We start from the raw sequence: 18,552 nt of genomic DNA, 5'->3' as shown, positions 1-18,552 counted from the left end.
ACATTAACATAACAGAGAGCAATAATATTTACTTGGGTGACTCTTAGTTCATTTAATCACAACATTAGTAATTTAGACCCAGTACTCATTCTGAATCCTAATTTACTATATAACAACAGACCATAATGAAAACATGAAAGAATGTCATTTATAATGGTGAATGATAGTAGTCATACCTCGCCATGTTAGGTTGTGCTCAGCTCATGATAGATCTTTCTAACATTTCTTATACTGGTGATGTAAAAATGGTAACATCCTTCAAGGTCCAACGTAAATTTCATATCTCCTATAATATATCTTCTGGGTGTTTCAATCATTTTCTAACAAATCCCTGAACATTTTTTATTATAAAATAAACCGTATGTTCTTTTTGTGTGCCCTGTAACACTTAACACAAGTATGATCATACAGTAAGTACTGCTTGCATTTGTTTAAACTACTTACCATTCATAGCTGATCATACAATTCCTTGTAATGTTTGCCAACTAGTAAAATTTTTCAGGATTTTTGGGCATTAGTGTACCGGATATTCATTTGCCTTTCTACTAAAGGATTTCATTTGCCTTGAAAGTGAAATATTTTGGGGCTCCTGGGTAGCTCAGTCAGTTAAGCATCCAACTTCAGCTCAGGTCATGATCTTACAGTTAGTGAGTTCGAGGTCCACATCAGGATGTGTGCTGACAGCTCAGAGCATGGAGCCTGCTTCTGATTCTGTGTCTCCCTCTCTCTCTCTGTCCCTCCCCCACTCGTACTCTGTCTCTCTCTCTGTCTCAAAAATAAATATTTTTAAAAAAGAAAGAAAATAAAATATGTTAATCTAGTCTCCCACATAGTGCACCCTCTTTCTATTGAAATATCAAGGAGGATAAAATTACATTTAAAACATTGCATGGAGCAAAGGGAGGAAGTGGGTGTTTTTGAAAGTAGGTATTTATTCTGAACTAATGGAGTCTCTGCTGTATAATAAGGAACCTCTCTCTAGTGACAGGACTAACGTACCCACCAGAATAAACAATGCTTTTCCTTGCCTAGCAACAGATCAACAGCGCCCAGCACCCATCCCCCATCTTATAGACATTTTATTTCTATGGCAGTTTTCCTTCAGGTCCAATCAGCCTTTGCTTTACTGTCTTCCAGCTCAGGAAACAGTTTATTTCTGAGGTTGTTTTACATGTATAATCTCATCTAGTATATTTCAATTTTGTAACTTGATTTATCCAGTTTCGTGTTTATCTGTTGTTCCCTCTTCCCTTTTGTGGGGAGAAGTGCTGGGATTTTTTGCAGAAATATCCTCAACATGCCCCTCTCTAAAAGTAAATAGGAATTATGAATGTGGTATTTCATTTTACTTTTGAGTTGTGATTGAGTTATTTTGTTCCCTCTACTTGGGTGGTAGACCATGGCAAAGAGTTAAATACCACAACAAAAAGATAAAGAAATCCTGTGGCTGTTCTTATGTTTAACCTTGGCTGTGATCACATATTTTGGCTTGAGGTATATGTAATCCTGAACATTTAGTGTAAACATAATTGCAAACACAAATAAGAAATCACTTTTAAAGTTCAACATAAATGTCTTGGGTTTTCTGTTCTCACAGATTATTTATCTATGCTTCTTCCCCCAAAGAATACATAATTAAGAAATAATCAGACATTTGACTTCACATCAAAGTACAAGGAAAGGCTAATTAGACAAAAATAATGTATGCTTATGTTAAAAACATATACACGAAACAACCCTATAAGAAAGAGTAATTTGTGTAAAGGTCCAGATAAGATTTTTGTAGACAGCTTATTGCAGCTACAGTTGACTTTAATTCCAGTGAGCCCCAGGTCCTTAAATGTACAGAATTGCTTCTGACAATTAAGGTCTCCAAGACTGCCAACATTTCCAGCTACATGCAGGTTTAGTTTCAAGGGGACTGTCTTTACTGAAAATGTCCTTTCTGGCGCTGATTTTATTAATCCCTGTGGGTTTTAAAGAAGGAAGTCACTTTCGATATCAGTTCAACACTTTCAGGTTACCAAAGAGGAAATCTCAAGATAATCAATTCAAATGCTCACAGCCTTTGTTGTGCTTACTGGGTTACCCCAAGGAAGTTTCAGAAAATTAGGTAATTGACTGTGTATAGCCCAGAGGTTTCCTCCTGGGTGATGCCACATTGGCTTTTATTTTCATTTATTATACTTGCTTAAAATGGACTTAAATAGAATTATATACATGGGTTATGTTTGGTATGGGTATGAAGAATACTATTCTTTCAATTTCAACTTAATAACGACTTCAATGAGGATTTGTGAAGTCTATTATCAAATATATCCTATTAAAATTTATCCCAGTACAACATAATATTGTGGGTATCAAAACGAGAGCCATATTAAAATGCATAGGTATTATTATTAATAGAACCATATTGGGCTTTCAAAAAAATAGCATCTAGTAAGATCCTCTAGGATTAGTTTCAGGCCCATAGCTATTTAACATATTTATTAACAATCTGGAAAGAGTGCTGAGAAGCAGATGATTCAAAATGAGAGGAAAAGCAAATACTATGCTTGAAGATTTAAGATTTAATAAAATCTGGAGAGATTAAAAGAATGGGCAAAGGGGTACTAAGTCAGCTTTAGCACATGAATTAGTAAAGGGAGAAGCAAACATTTTAAATTGGAACTTTAAACAGCCTTCTCTTTTGTGTTAGATTTGCAATCATGTGTTCTTGCCGAACAACATTCAATATGTATATAATTAAATTATGCAATTATGCACATTGTTATTTAAGATGCATGCATATACCAGTGCCAAAAAGGGGCACTACGCATTCGGATCTAAAACAATGTCAGAGTAATTGCCAAAGAAGAACTATGGACAAAAGCAAATTTTATCATAAAGTGATAAAAAATTCAACAGTTGGATATACAACCAGAGGCATGAACTTAAATCATAAAGCAGGATTAAACCACAGCTGGGGCACAGTTCTCTTGTTCTCTATAAAGAACATACTGACAGTCCGGAAAACATATAGAGAACACCCAAAGAGAAAATAAGTCATAAAATGAATCATATTATGAAAAATTTAAAGAACAAAATGAGAGTGATGAGAACACAGAGAGTATGATGAATAAAAAATAGTATTTATTAAGAAAAATGCATTGATCATTACACATGACTGCTAAACACTCGTTTTAGTTAAGACAAAGAAAATACAGATAGAATTAATGAAGCATTTTTAAATCAGCAAAATCCTAGATTGTACATCATAATACAGATTCATTGCTCTGGGCTTCAAGAAATATTTGTATGTAGTTCTTCAGGTAAACTATCAATTTTCTGATCCTTTATCTTGTGTTTTGTTAACTACTACTTAGGTTGTTTAAGTAATCTCACTGTAGGAATTTTAATTTTGAAATATCCTTTTAAGAATTCCACTTATTATGTATTATTTGGATTTTTTGATTTGTCTATAAATGCACAGGATTTCATTTTATCAAAGAGATCTGAGAAAAAGAGCAAGGAAGGCAGCGCTAGAAAAACAAGGACAATTCGTTATCAAGTCGTAGAAATATCAGCCTAGATTATTTTCACATATATGATGATATAAACAGTGAAAATGCAGACATAACTTTAGGGAGAAAAGTAAGTTGCTATCTAATGATGTCTAATGGAAGTATTTAAAATTAGCTAGATGTTAGAAATTGTATAAGCATGCATTGAGAATATTCAGGGCTAATTAGGCATAGAGAATATTAGGGAGTGATTAGGAAGTTAATGCGAGGTATCAATTATTTTAACAAAATGAAGAGGAATATAACTGCATTGCATATAAATTGGGACTCTAGTCTGGAAGAACTTGGTAGGTGTGCACGTATTAAGCAGTGATTATATTAAAAAATTGTATTATTTTTCTAACCATGTTTTTCATGTTCTGTATTCAACATCTGAAGAAAATCAGAGGGAATAGAATATGCTGCTTTAAATGTCTGTTGATTTTAAAATTACAGCTATTTTAAAAAAGGATAGCTGTGATCAGAATACCCAATACCATTTAATTGTGTTGTTCAAGAAGATTTAAAAAGCCTAGGGGTGCCTAGGTGGCTCAGTCAATTAAGCATCTGACTTTGCCTCAGGTCATGATCTCACAGTCCGTGAGTTCGAGCCCCGTATTGGGCTCTGTGCTGACAGCTCAGAGCCTGGAGCCTGCTTCAGATTCTTTGTCTCCCTCTCCCTGACCCTCCCCCATTTATGCTCTGTCTCTCTCTGTCTCAAAAATAAATAAACATTAAAAAAAGAAGAAGAGGGGCGCCTGGGTGGTGCAGTCGGTTAAGCGTCCGACTTCAGCCAGGTCACTATCTCGCGGTCTGTGAATTTGAGCCCCGCGTCAGGCTCTGGGCTGATGGCTCAGAGCCTGGAGCCTGTTTCCGATTCTGTGTCTCCCTCTCTCTCTGCCCCTCCCCCGTTCATGCTCTGTCTCTCTCTGTCCCAAAAATAAATAAACGTTGAAAAAAAAAATTTTTTTTTAAATAAAAAAAAAAGACGATTTAAAAAGTCTAATTTGTACATGAATGGAACACATTGGCATGTAGAAGATGAAACACGTAAAGATGGAACAGAGTCAACACAAAACAGAATGGTGGGGGATGTAAAAAGGAGGCTCCATTTCACATCAGGGATGTGTTAACAGTCTCCAGTTAACTGAATTAGTGGTGTTGAGTGATGCTTCTATGGAAAGGCTTTGATAAACCTGCGACAAGTGAAATTTAGTGAGTTGTCTATGATTGAAAAATGAAAGGTAAAGGCAAGCATTTTCAGTTGGAAATTAATTTAATGGGTAAAAACTTAAGTCAAGTATGTTTATAAAGTTACACTGGCTTACCGTCTGACATTATGAACAGAGACACATAACATGCAGGACAATTTCTGTCACGTCATACCCATTCTCCAAGAAATTACCTTATATAACAATTACAGTTTTTAAGACTTACCTTGAAAACTGTAATTTTTACCTATCTTGTCCAGAGTATTCTAAGGTACTCTCTCTGACTGTGACAGTTGCCTTTTCTTGAAACCTAATCCTTTATACTTTTCCAGTCAAAATGTACTCTCTTCTCATTACTATTTTTTTTCTCCTTTTATAGTTGCTAGTTAGCATAACTGCATCAATGAATAATTACTTTAAAAATATCCCTTAAATTTATTCTACCTAAGATATTACCCACATACTAAATTGGAGACAAATCTCATTATTAAGCAAGCAAGCCCTGCCTCCTCTGTGGTCTCTGCTACAAAAGTGAGATTATGATTCTTTAAATATCATTCAAATGAAAAAAATGTTTTATTATCATTAAAATCTAAGTTTTTTTTTTCTAAGAGATTAATTTAGTGACATTTTCTTATCTTAGATTACCCTTGGTTACTATTCAACGAAACAGTACTTAGCTTTCATGTTGTTTTTATTGCTTAAATAAAGAACAAACATTATTATGCATAGTATTATGCATTCTGAGTTAAAAATTGCTCTTAAAATAGATAAGTATATTCTATACACATGTTTTTAATTTTCAGGAAGAAGTTTTAGGAAAATTAAGGCCCTATATAATTATATTGCTATGGCAATGATACTGGATTTCTCAAAATTTTAAATATACAAGATAGTGATATACAAGATATGTATAAGGTTGTGACATTGTGTATTATTTAAAATTAAACGTTGGAATGGTAAGACCAGTATATGTTAAATATAATGGGATTTTCAGAAATATAGTAAGAAATGCTAATGAAAAATACCATAAACAAAACAAAGGTAATAAAACTTGTGTCTTAGGTACACACTCACTGTTCTTTTTTACTTTTTTAATGAAAAATTGACATTTATGCTTATCTCGAGTGCATAAAATTATTTGTAATCTTTTCTGTAAGCAATTTTGGTGATTGACACATTTCTGTATTCCTTTATAAGAATAACATGACTTAAAAATACAGTGCTAGAATTTCTGATCCAGAGACAAAAAGACACTTTATTTAGCTTAGCCTTACTAATTTGCGTAAAATATAAATTTAAAAAGTATAATTGAAGCTAAATTATTACCACTTCTTTTACCACAAACATGTAAAGCTGAGCTGACTAGTTTAGCAAAGGAGATGGACAATGGCAAAGACATTACTGCTGATTCTTTTTTTTTCTTTAATTTTTTTTTTTAATGTTTATTTCTGAGACAGAGAGAGAAAGAGCATGAGCAGGGGAGGGACAGAGAGAGAGGGAGACACAGAATCTGAAACAGTCTCCAGACGGTGAGCTGTCAGTACAGAGCCCGATGCGGGGCTCGAACTCACAAACTGTGAGATCATGACCTGAGCCGAAGTCGGTTGCTCAACTGACTGAGCCACCCAGACACCCCAACTGCTGATTCTTTTTTAAATCCCTTCGGTTTATGCATTATTGGGTAAAGTTTAATAACTTTACTATGTGGATTACTATTTTGTACTATACTTTTCTGAAATATTGGCTTTTTGAGAGTTGATTTTTTAAGTATCAATAGAGATTAAATGTAGTATGGGCTATGAAATCCCATTATAATTTATAAAATAGCACAAGAAGTTTTCTTGACCATGCTATCAAGTTATCACTTGGGCACTACAACCAGTGGAAGTGGAATATGCTGTATTTCTCCAAACCTGGATAAAACTCAACAAATGTGGGTAGAGAAAGAGAAAAAGAGCTCTTTCTTCCCTAATAGTGAAAAAAATTTTCAGTGAAAATCTATTCATCCACTTCTATTTCTGATACTTAAAAAAGTTTAATGTTGTAGGACAATGTTTGAAGATATTTGAAATGCAAAATTTACTCAACGAGACTTACTCCCCAAGGTCATGTGTCTTGCAGCTTTGCAAGATGCTGTTTTTGGCACATAGGAACCAGGGCTCTGGTACCAGCGCCTCATTAGCTTCCTCCACAAAGGGATGAATGCCCTTTCAGAAGAATTAAATGAAAAGTCAGATAAAACTAGGGCAGAAATTGCTGCCATGGATACCAAAGCTGGACTCAGTACTATACTTGCATATCTGAACAAGTTGTTGTACAAAACTGCAGGAAGAGCAGGGCGGGGGGAGGGGGGGGTGGGGGAGGTGGGGGGAGGAAGTGCTGCTGCCAAAGAAAAGTATTCCAAGGACATAGCAGTAAGCAGGACCCCGGTTTAATTTAGCTCTTTCCCAGTCAAAGTCACCCTCACACCATTAGCATGAAGATACTGGTAAGGAAGGAGGCTGGGGGGCGGGGGGGGGGGGGGGGCGGCGGCGGGAGCGCATCAGAATCATCTTGAGACAATCGATAGTAATTTTTACAATATTTAAATAAGGGCAAAAATCAATACACCGTAGAGAGATATTCAAGCTCCCATGTAGCTAAAAGAATGGGAATGACAAAACTGATAAAAATTAAATTCAAACTGTCAGATTTAAAAGATGAAGATAAAGGAGTAAAGGTTTTGCCAGCAAAAGGAGAGAGATAAATTCAAGTAATATAGTGTGCTCCTTTCATGCAAGCCCTTCTCAAACAAAAAAAGAGGACAACAGATGCTTACAAAATAAAACAACCAAAAACACATTGGATGGAATGAAATAACCTTCGTATCTTTGACGATAAAACGTATGTAATAGAACACTTTTTCAAATGTAAACCATTACTGCCATTTCAAGTTTTCTGAGTAAGTTTTAAAAAGGACTGAACTGTCACGTAAAAAGGTAAAACAAACTGAATGCAAATAATGTAATAAAAAAACTACTTTAACCAAACTTTACTGGAAGTTGCATAATGCTTAATTTTTTGCTATTTCATTCATTGAGGTAGCTATTGCATGCATTCAACGTGGTCATTGGGAGAGCAGCATTTGTAACATCTGACTGTCATGTATATTTCCTAAAAACATTAAGTCATCAAGAAAATCTGCTTGACAGAATTATAGGAAACTATGGAATGGAAATAAGAAAGAAATATAAGCTTGTTACAGTGAGATAAAGGGCAGTATAGGGAATTCTAGAGAGAATCTCACATAGTTTAGATAATGTTTCCTGTGTTTCTGGAAAACCTATGTTTAAAAAGTGACGATGAGCTGTGTTTTGATAGATAAGTATGTGTTTCCCAGGCAGCCAACGGTGGAATGACATTCTAGAGGATATGCAATAGCCAAGTCTTTGAGGTGGGAAACCGCCATAGTGAATTCAGAAAACTGCAGACAGTATGTTACAGCTGGAATATAAATTGGGGGAGCTTTAATAATAGCATGGAGGTAGGTTTTAATTTACCTATAATTATAATCATCTCTGTCTTCTGAGACATGAACTAATTAAACATAAAATCTAAGGAGAAATACTTACTATACAAAAGCCTAATTCTTTTAGCACAACTATCCAATGCATTTGCAATTCTTAACCTACTACTAAATAAAATTCTAGATCTGTGTGGTTCGATATAATAGCTACTAGCCACATATAGCTATTTAAATTTAAATTAACGATTCGGTTCCTCAATTGCACTAGGTACAAGTGCTTACTGGACCAATAAATACAAATACTAGTAGCTACCATATTGGATCATGCAGATGTGGAGCATTTCCATCGTCTGACAACTTCCTCTTGGATAGGGCTTTCTGGGGCACCACTGTTGGAGAGAACAGAAAGAGGTCGGTAAAGTGAGAAGTAAAGCAGGAAAGTCTTCATGAGTGAGGTAATGGAGGATTTTTCACGACACACTTAGGTCTTGAAACATTGTTTTCTGGACAATAAAAAGACACACAAAAAATCAAGGTGAAGAACCATAATAAAAGGATTTGTGTATGAGAAAAAAAAAGAGGCTATAATATATTGAACTTCTATATGTGTTAGCCATTGTGCTAGCATCTGGACCTAGTGTTTGGCCATTCTCCGACACTTACTCTTTGTGATACAGCTGTTCAAAACTGCTTTCCGGCCCATGTCAGGCACACACACTCTTACACTTCTGACATAAAATTTCTCCATTTTTCTTCAACTTTTAGCAGAAATTTGAGAATCAGCTGCCATACATGTAGAAGAGGAACAAGACAGAATAGAGAATTTCAAGGAGGAGAGACAGTCACAAACGACAGAAAAGATTTAAATATTGCAATTAAAATCAATTGAATTTAGCTAATACATATTCACCAGTAACATTTTCCAGAACACTTTTTGGGGTTTGGCAATGCCAATACACCGAGTTGATGATTGTGATTATGTAGTGTTCACTTCTGTACATTTTGTAACCTCAGAATTGGGTTTTGGTACATGGTAGGGATACAACAAGCACACACACACACACACACACACACACACACACACACACCCCCCACACGAATGATGAAAAGGATAAGAGAAGTAAACCGATAATGCTTAAATGTAAATTATCTTCTTTCATAAGAGTACATATTTTAAGATCTATTTGAAAATAGTATATTGTGATCCTTTTAAATTGTATATTTCATTTTGATAAGACATTTTAACATTTTTAACATTGTGTGTGTTACTCTCTAATGAGAGATTGAAAATATATATAAAAAGAATTCAGAAAAACTGAAATAAAGTAAAAGAATAAGTTTTAAAATATCTAATTTCAGCCCAATAAATCCCTCATTGTTTTTGTTGTCTTCTTTGAATTTCTCAGGAGAAAAAAGGACAAGTTAGTCCAATGATTATACACAGAATTATACACACAAATTTTGGCTGTTTCCTTCCTACTTGATTTTTTGCACCTCTTTGGACTCACTCCACTTATAATTAGGGAAGACGCAATCTTTGTTCACTGTCTTTTGTTGCCACCATTCACGTTTTGTAGAAAACTCATACTTTCCTTTAGAAACCACTTCATGCATAATACTAAGACTTTCTCATGGCTGTCATCACCCAAAAGTCCCTCCATTTTTGAGGTCTGAGGAGTGTCCGAAGGGGAGAAAACATACAGATCTAAATATAGATGCAGGTGTAAATGCAGATATGCACAGACACAGGGGTCTCCTGCCCCGCAATGCTTTTCTGGCAGTTCAAGAAAACTTCCCATCTCTCAGGCGTCTTTGGTTCTTCAACATAGATTTAAGAAACTGTGTACTCAGCAAGACAGATAATGTAAATTTGAGACTGTTTTATGTGGCATAGGTCACATTAGAATTTATATCTATTTATTCTTATCTTCTGAGAAAAAAAATCAAAAACTTTACCATAACAAGTTATTTAACTATCATATATTACATTATTTTTTATCTGTTAAAAATAAGCCAAACAGGTTTTATAGAGGTATTTTGTTTGTCTGGAGAAACTCTGATTAACTACCTTAATAAACCAATTCCACCAACATCTTTTTCATTATTATTATTTTGACAACACAGATTCCTTTTGATCTGATGCCATAAACCTGCATTGACACTAGGTAACCTGCAAAGACCAAAAGACTTAAGAACAGCAACTTGTCACTTTCAATTTGATATTATATGGAGCAGTATCTCAAGCTCTTGCTGATGAAACGTAAACTGCCCAGCAACATTGATTTCTTAGATTACTAAAATTGAAAGATAGAATGACATTGTTTTTAGCTTTACATAGTAGTGGCTGAAGGTGAGGGAACCATGGAAAAATTACTTCTTACACTATTACTCTTGTCTATAAAGAAACACAATGCTCAAATTGATGATGTAGTCTTTTTCCTCTTATGAACAAAAAAGGAACTCATTTAAGAAATATACTGTTGTAGTGCCTGGGTGGATCAGTCGGTCAAGCATCCAACTTCGTAATTATCTCACAGTATCCGGGGTTCCGGCCCTGCATCGGGCTCTCTGCCGTCAGCACAAAGCCCGCTTCAGATCCTCTATCTCCCCCTTCTCCTGCCCCTCCCCCCGCCTCTTTCAAAAATGAATAAACATTTAAAAAAATTAAAAAATGTACTGTTATATGGCATAGTCTAACCAAAAGTGTTCTCTGTGAATAGGACTTATTTTACAATTTTTTTTTGCCTTGCTACAAAAAAGGAAAAACATAAAAGTAACTTTTCATACACCCCAGCTATTTCATGCTTGTGATCATGTTGACTCATATCTACAAGAAATAACTAATTTATTCATTTTATGTTTATTCAGTGACTATTTTTGAGCACTCACTATGTGCTAGGTCCTGTAGTGTTTTTGCCACCTATGAGATCTGTGACATCTTGAAGCTCAGTGGCAAAGATAAACATAAAACAAAATATATAAATGCATGTAACATTGAAGCCTGCAATAGACATTGTGAAGAGCAAGAGGGATGGGTCAAATCTGATTAGGTTGTTAAATGCCTTTTTGTAGAAATAATAATTAACTGAAATCTATAGGATTTGTAGGAATTAGCTAGGAAAAATGGGCAGGGGGCATATTTTCAGGTAGAGTTATAAGGTATTATAATCATGGTTACGAACATTTAAGGATGAAAACATTTCCAGGTGAAGAAAAGTCACTAAAGAGTATTGAGTATTTGAAAAACTTGATGATGTATATTTTTAAAAGATTATTCTGGATATGTAAGGAATGGATTGGCATGGTGTTTAGAGCTGGGGAGAAGTAGAGAAAGAGGTTAGTTCAAAGATCATTTACATAACCCAAACAGTACAAGGTTATGGATGCAGAGATGGTAACAAACTGAGGAATCTAATTCATACACTGTGTTCATGATGAGCATGATTTGACAATGAATAGAAAGGAAGAAGACGAAGTTGTCAATATTGGTTTCAGAATTGAGAAATTAACTGCTTGAATAGTAACATTTTTTAACAAGATGAAAGACAAAGGAAATAAATATATTTTTGCAGTCAATATCAGGATACTTTTTACCATGATTGAGATGTCAGCAAGATACCAAGTGGGGATAGTCAGTGAACATTTAGATATATAGGCCTAGAGCTAAAGTAAGGCAGCTGAGCTCTTAAATATATATTTGTAAGATATGTGTAAGGCTTTTGAGGTCATGAGAATAAAAGACATTCACAAAACTAAAAATGTAGAATTATAAGTGAGGAGCACAGAGAGAGACAAATTTCAAAATTAAAAAGACCCAACAAAAAGTAATAATTAACAAAGACAGGTTAAGTGTAAGGTGCCAGAAAGTATGAGGAACAGAAAGTGGAATCATAGAAGTTTTCTAAGTTATTCCTCAGAAAGAAGGAGGGCCAAATTTGAGGCATGTTGCTGAGAGATCAAGGATAGTATGAATGCCATATATGTATGTTGTGAATACATATATCATGGTTGCAATGAACAAGTTTGGTTAGTTGGAGAGTTGGGGCTTTAAATAATATTATCATGGATGTTTCCAACAACATGCAAGATATACAGTGTTCTCTCCATTTTGCAGTTCAGAATACTGAGGCAAAGGGTTACTTCCTTATGTCAGTAACTAATATTTAGATGAAATGGCATTTGAAGGCAAATGTAGTAGACATAAAAATTCAGGCTTACAAGCATAGACAATACACTTTTCTACACTGCCAGATTCTGTCGCATTATTTACACACTTAAATTGAACCCTCAGTTTTGAGCACTAAGTGACTGAAAAATTGTTCCAGATCACTTTTAGCCTTTGCATATTCCTGCTACTTTTTTTGCTGCTTCTTTTGAAGGATGTAGCCTCTCTTATCATCTGTGACTATTATTGAAAATTCAGCTAAATCACCACCTTTCTTGAAATGGCTTACTGTAACTGTTACTTTTGTCCTCTTCTGTGATTAGTGTCCTCATTCCATCCTTACACAGCATCTGATACACATCTCTATGATTCAAGTCATCGTCAGTACGTAATATCTTGTTCATTTGCCTGCCTTGCCTACCAGTGTGTATCTTCTTATGGTCAGGGACTAGATTTTATTTACACTGTATTTTCACTATCTTTTGAACTACCTGACATGGAGTGGATGTCAACAAGTGAATGTGTGTATCATGCTCCCAAAGTTTACTTTTAGGAATTTTAGTAATCTTTCAACTCATTGCCTGCCTTCTCTATATTCATTTGTTTATCCTGGTTCCAAGCAGAAACCATTAAAAGCAAGTTAATATAACCTGATTTTCTTCATGTCATTTAAAGTATTGGGAGAAGGATAATACTTAGAAGACAAAATTGAACGCAAGTATTTGTGGCATTGCATTGACACGATTTATATTCGTATTCCAGGTGTGATTTTCAGAATATAATGATGTTTGCCATCCTTTTTACTTGCCTTATGTTGAGAAATACAAGAGAAGTAAAATTAGATTGTTCCCCCGTGTACTAGAAGATACATCTCTTTATGCTTTCTTATCTTTTTATTAGTTTCATTTCACTTTCTTTTTTTGGAAGGAGGGGAAGTTTACTATTGAAATGTGCCAATATTGCAAACAGGATAGAAAATGGTAAGTAAAAGTATACTATATTACCTTTATAATTTTAAGTTGTCTATCGACATAAGAGTTAAAAATTGTTTTGACTACAGAGTTCACATAGATTTGCTAGAATGACAGTTTAGTAATTGCCTTTCCCATTCCTTTCTTAATGCAACCCCTCCTTTGGAGTTTTATAAGTTCTTTCAGAATCATTTAAAAATATTAACCTGAAAAAAATCACTAGTCAGACAACTGGTCAGTGTCGATTAACAGTTGGTTTCTTTAATTTATTGTTTTATATAACATCTTTATTTTTTACCTCATGGCAGAGGTCATGCTTTATTATAGTTTCATAACTGCCCAGATTTTTTCTCACTGTCAAAAATAGCTGTAAGTTTTGGGAAAATGTGATATAGTTTTTAAATGTATCAACATATGTAATCTTGAAGTCTATGTTAAAAATGACACACAATTCTGAAAATTTATGCTCAGGAATTTATGTGCTACATAAAAGATTTATCTAATATGTATTGAGTCAGGAAGTCTGAGTTTCAGTTCCAATTCCAATGCCAACCTATTTATGACTTTAGGATAAAATGAGTAATTTTCATAGAATTCAATTTCATTTCCTTTCCTTTTTTAATGGTAGGATTTTTAAAAAATCTTCAAATATTCTGCAGCTTTAAAATAGCACCAGTCAATGTATTGGAGGGGAAGTTGTCTTGGATGTGGCCACTATAAGTTTTCCCAGATTTTACAGTGTAAAGCAATTTCATTGGATTTCTATTTTATAGTGTGGTAATTACTTTCTTACCTAAATGCATACTTAAAGACTCCAGTTAAAAGTAACATAATGTTGGGGCACCTGGATGGTTCAGTCAGTTGAGTGTCCAACTCTTGGCTTCCAGTCGGGTTCCATGATCTCATGATTTCGTGAGTTTGAGTCCTGCATCGGGCTCTGAGCTTATGGTACAGGGCATGCTTGGGATTCTCTCTCTCCCTCTCTCCACTCTCACTGCCCCTCCCCCACTCGCACCAGCTCTGTGTCTCTCAAATAAAATAAAATAGCACTTAAAAAATAATATGATTGGGGTGCCTGGCTGGCTCAGTCGGTTGAGCAACCGACTTCGTCTCAGGTCACGATCTCCAGGTCCATGAGTTCGAGCCCCACGTCAGGCTCTGTGCTGACAGCTCAGAGCCTGAGGCCCGCTTCGGATTCTGTGTCTCCCTCTCTCTTTGCACCTCCCCCATTCATGCTCTGTCTCTCTCTCTCTCTCTCTCTCTCTCTCTCTCTGTCAAAAATAAAATTAATAAAAAAAATAACATGATGTTAATTGGTTTGGGTTTGGGCAGTAGAAACCAGGGTTAGTTAATGCATACTTTTGTTTTTCTGCTCTGTCAAGTATTAAGCATACAATGAATGATTTCTTTTGCACCAAAGCTGCATTCACAAGGTAATTGGAAAAGTTATTTTCACTTCTACACTTTTTAGTGTACTGTATATGATATACCTTTATTCAAGTATCAATATTTCTTATAGTAAGAACTGAATGACGTAAATGCACAGTTCTGTAGACCTCCGACCATAGCATAAAGCTTAAATTATAAAATGAAAGGTTGAAGTTATTCAGAAAGGATCCATATTTTTTTTAGCATAGATCAAGAAATTTTTTTTAAGTTACTTAAAATCTGACCTCTGTCATTGTACAGAATAGAATCTGGAGTCTTCTATTGTCTTAGACTTGACACTTGCCTGTGTCACTTTGCAGGCAGTCTGCAGCCACATTTCTTAGTCTTCATAAGGCAGAATGAGAAAAATTATGAAGTAAAGAAGTGCAAATAACTATGGAAAAAGGCATGAATTTTAGGCCCGACTGAAGGAAACAATTGAGTATATCTGGATACTTTAGAAGCTGTATATATGTATCTGCAAATATGTGTGTGTGTCTGTGTGTGTAATTTTTGAGGCTCTGGTTAGAGGTATGACTATTTAGCCCAGGAGTATTTTAATCTTACATGGAAAGTGTGGCCATCACCTGACATTAAACCATGTAAAATGAGATTAATCAAGAAAAGGAAAATGTGCTCCTTTACCCTAATACATAATTAGATTTCTTCAAAATGATGTGTAACAGAATTTAACAATGGATGAAATTAGCAATTCATTATATATATGTGTGTATATATGTACAATCTATTGATTATTTATTTATTCATTATTGTTTTTAGTAATCCTATAATAACTTACAAATCATTGTATGAAATGTGTTTGGACATGTGAATTGAGGACTGTCAAATGTGTTGCTAAGTATGAAGCCATTTCTCTGTAAATAATTTTCTGTAAATAAATATACCAGAAGAGGCTAAGAAATTTGGTGAGTGATAAAAACGCTTATTTCAAACAAATACACTTGTATTGAATATCCACAGTGTACAAAGCACTCCACTCTCTTCCATGTGCAGGATTTCTTTTACTCTTGATTGAACTAGAGACATCTTTCTCTTTCAGTTGTGAAGGTAATTTAAAAATGTACATTTGTGCTTAATTTTTCCTTCTGAGTAGAGAAAGATAAACACAGTAAACAACATTGAACACTTATAATTACAAAAATAATGTATGTTTATTGAAGAAAAAATTATGAAAGAAAAACAATTTTTAACTATTTGTAATCTCAATATGCATAGACAAAAATTATTAAGAATTGGTATATGTGGTCAAGACAAATAAATACAGGTATGGTGTCACATAAACACATTTACACACGTAATGTAAAGCTGTGATCATCTAATACGTACTATTTATAATTTGCATTTTATTAGTCGCTAATAGTCTTGTGTGAAGGTTGTTTTATGTGTTAACTTGACTGAGCTGAAAGGTGCCCAGATTAAATATTATTTGCGGCTGTATCTGTCAGGGTGTATCCAGATGAGATTAGCATTTGAATAGGTGAACTCAGTAAATTGCCCTTCCCAACACGAGTGGAGATCATCCAATCTGTTTACGACCTAAATAGGACAAATAGGCAAAGGAAGGAGAAATTCATTCCTTTGACTTCCTGCCTGTCTGCTAGAGCTGAGACACAGGTCCTCACCTGCCCTTGGACTGGGATTTATACCATTGGCTCCCCTGATTCTCAGGCTTCTGGACTTGGACTGAAATTACAACACTGGCTTCCTAGGTCTCCAGATGGCAGATTGTGGGATTTCTCAGCCTCCATAATCATGTAAGCCAATTCCTCACAACAAATCTCTTTTTCTCTCTTTTTCTTTCCCTCCCTCTCTCTTTCTCTCCTACTGGTTCTGTTTTGCTAGAGAATCTTAATACACCTTGCAGTTAAAAAAAAACCCGCTTTTATAAAATCTGCTTATAGACCTACCATAATTTTATTTTTTATATTCCACTCCAAATACATATATTTCCTCCTTGCAGTTAAATTTTTGCAAATGGCAAATGTTTATAATACTTTACTTTAGGAACATTTCTTAACAGTTGGTTTTTGGTATGTATTGCCAAGCTATCCTCCATGATTACAATAGCATTGTAAAATAAAATTCATTGCAATTTATGCAAAACCAATCTCTATGTTGTAATTTTAAGAATCAGAATCACTACGTTGCAGTATGATTCTCTTTCATTGAATTTTTCATTGTCTGCCTGTGAAAATCAGAATTATTCCTGAGTTCACCATGAAATTTGGAAAAATAATCCCTTGCTTTGACTTTGCTTAAACTTTGAATATCAGGAATGAGGGCTTCCTATGCTCTTTTCTGACAACATTTTAGATACTTCCTGGTAACACACAGGGACCGTAACTCACCACTAATTTATGTTTGTGGGCCCCTACTTATTCCCAGGAGCTGACCAGAGGGTTGAATGGTACCTACATCCTTGTGTTCCCCATCTGCCAGACTTAGTTCATGCATGTGGAGACATTCAACAAATGTTTCTGGTTGAACACGTCAACACTGTAGGAATGATGGCCTCTACCCAGAGAGAAAACTCTGAGATTGTTAAGAAAAATTTGAATAAGAAGAGTCAATTGTTTATTTTTATTACAAAGCTCAAAACAACATCAAGTGGAATACTAGCAGGACATATGCTATAGCAGAAAGGGCATCAGTACAGGTCTGTATTATTATGAAATAAATAAAAGACAGTTTTATTCACACACACACACACACACACAGTTTATGAAACAGACTTTATACAACTGATCAAAAATGAAAATGAAAAAGTCCAAATGTTTATAAGGCAGATATATTCAGTCTCCCTGAGGCATTTGCTCCCTACTCACCCAATACACTCTGGAAGAGAAGGACTTTAGGTAAGTCAAATTGGAGTAGAGGCTGGGCAGGATAGAAGTGAATAGCTTGTATCGTCAAAGTGAATTTTACTGTGCAGTTTCACTGTGATAAAAAAAAAATAGATGGCCAATATACATACTTTGTATAATAAATCCTGATTTTTCCTGGAGTATTTATAGTGTGAATAACAGGCAGATGTCTACATGACTAATCAGGGAAAAACATAACAGCAAAAGGATTTATTAGTTATTTTAAATTTAGTTTGTGAAAGTTTAGAAATTAAAAGAAAAAATACTTTTAGTATTTGCATTTAGCATTTGCATTTGATTCCTAAGTAATTTTTAACTTCGTTAAGTTTTCAATGGTTAACAATCCCAGAAAGATATGTTGATTATTCAACCTTACTTCTGAATATTTTCTGTAAATAAAAGACTGTCATGAATAATTTGAAGATACCTATTTATTAGATGATGGTTTTCTAAAATTACTGACATATATTAGAAGGATAAACATTTTTACCTTTATGAATAAGACAGTTGTAAGAAATTTCTAAGGCCAGGGTATCAAATTTATTTATTGTAAATATCTGTATCTGTATAGATATACACACATTCATAAGTACAACTTAAATAAGCAAAGAATGAATAAGAGCCACAAAAACAGTTTATATCATTCTTCCTAGGAAAGGTTTATGGAACTGTCCTTAAATAGTCTAGAACTACATAAACCTTAGCACTTTCTCAGTATTTAAATTAGATTACACATTTATTGTACACTAAATACATGATATTGTAATAAACTTAAATGAGTAAGAGTAAGTTAATTTACTTGCCATATAATTATCTCAACAAGGAAAACATTAAATGTGCTT

This window comes from Acinonyx jubatus, chromosome A1, assembly GCF_027475565.1.
Source record: "Acinonyx jubatus isolate Ajub_Pintada_27869175 chromosome A1, VMU_Ajub_asm_v1.0, whole genome shotgun sequence".
Taxonomy (NCBI): Eukaryota; Metazoa; Chordata; class Mammalia; order Carnivora; family Felidae; genus Acinonyx; species Acinonyx jubatus.
This window is presented reverse-complemented; position numbering follows the sequence as displayed.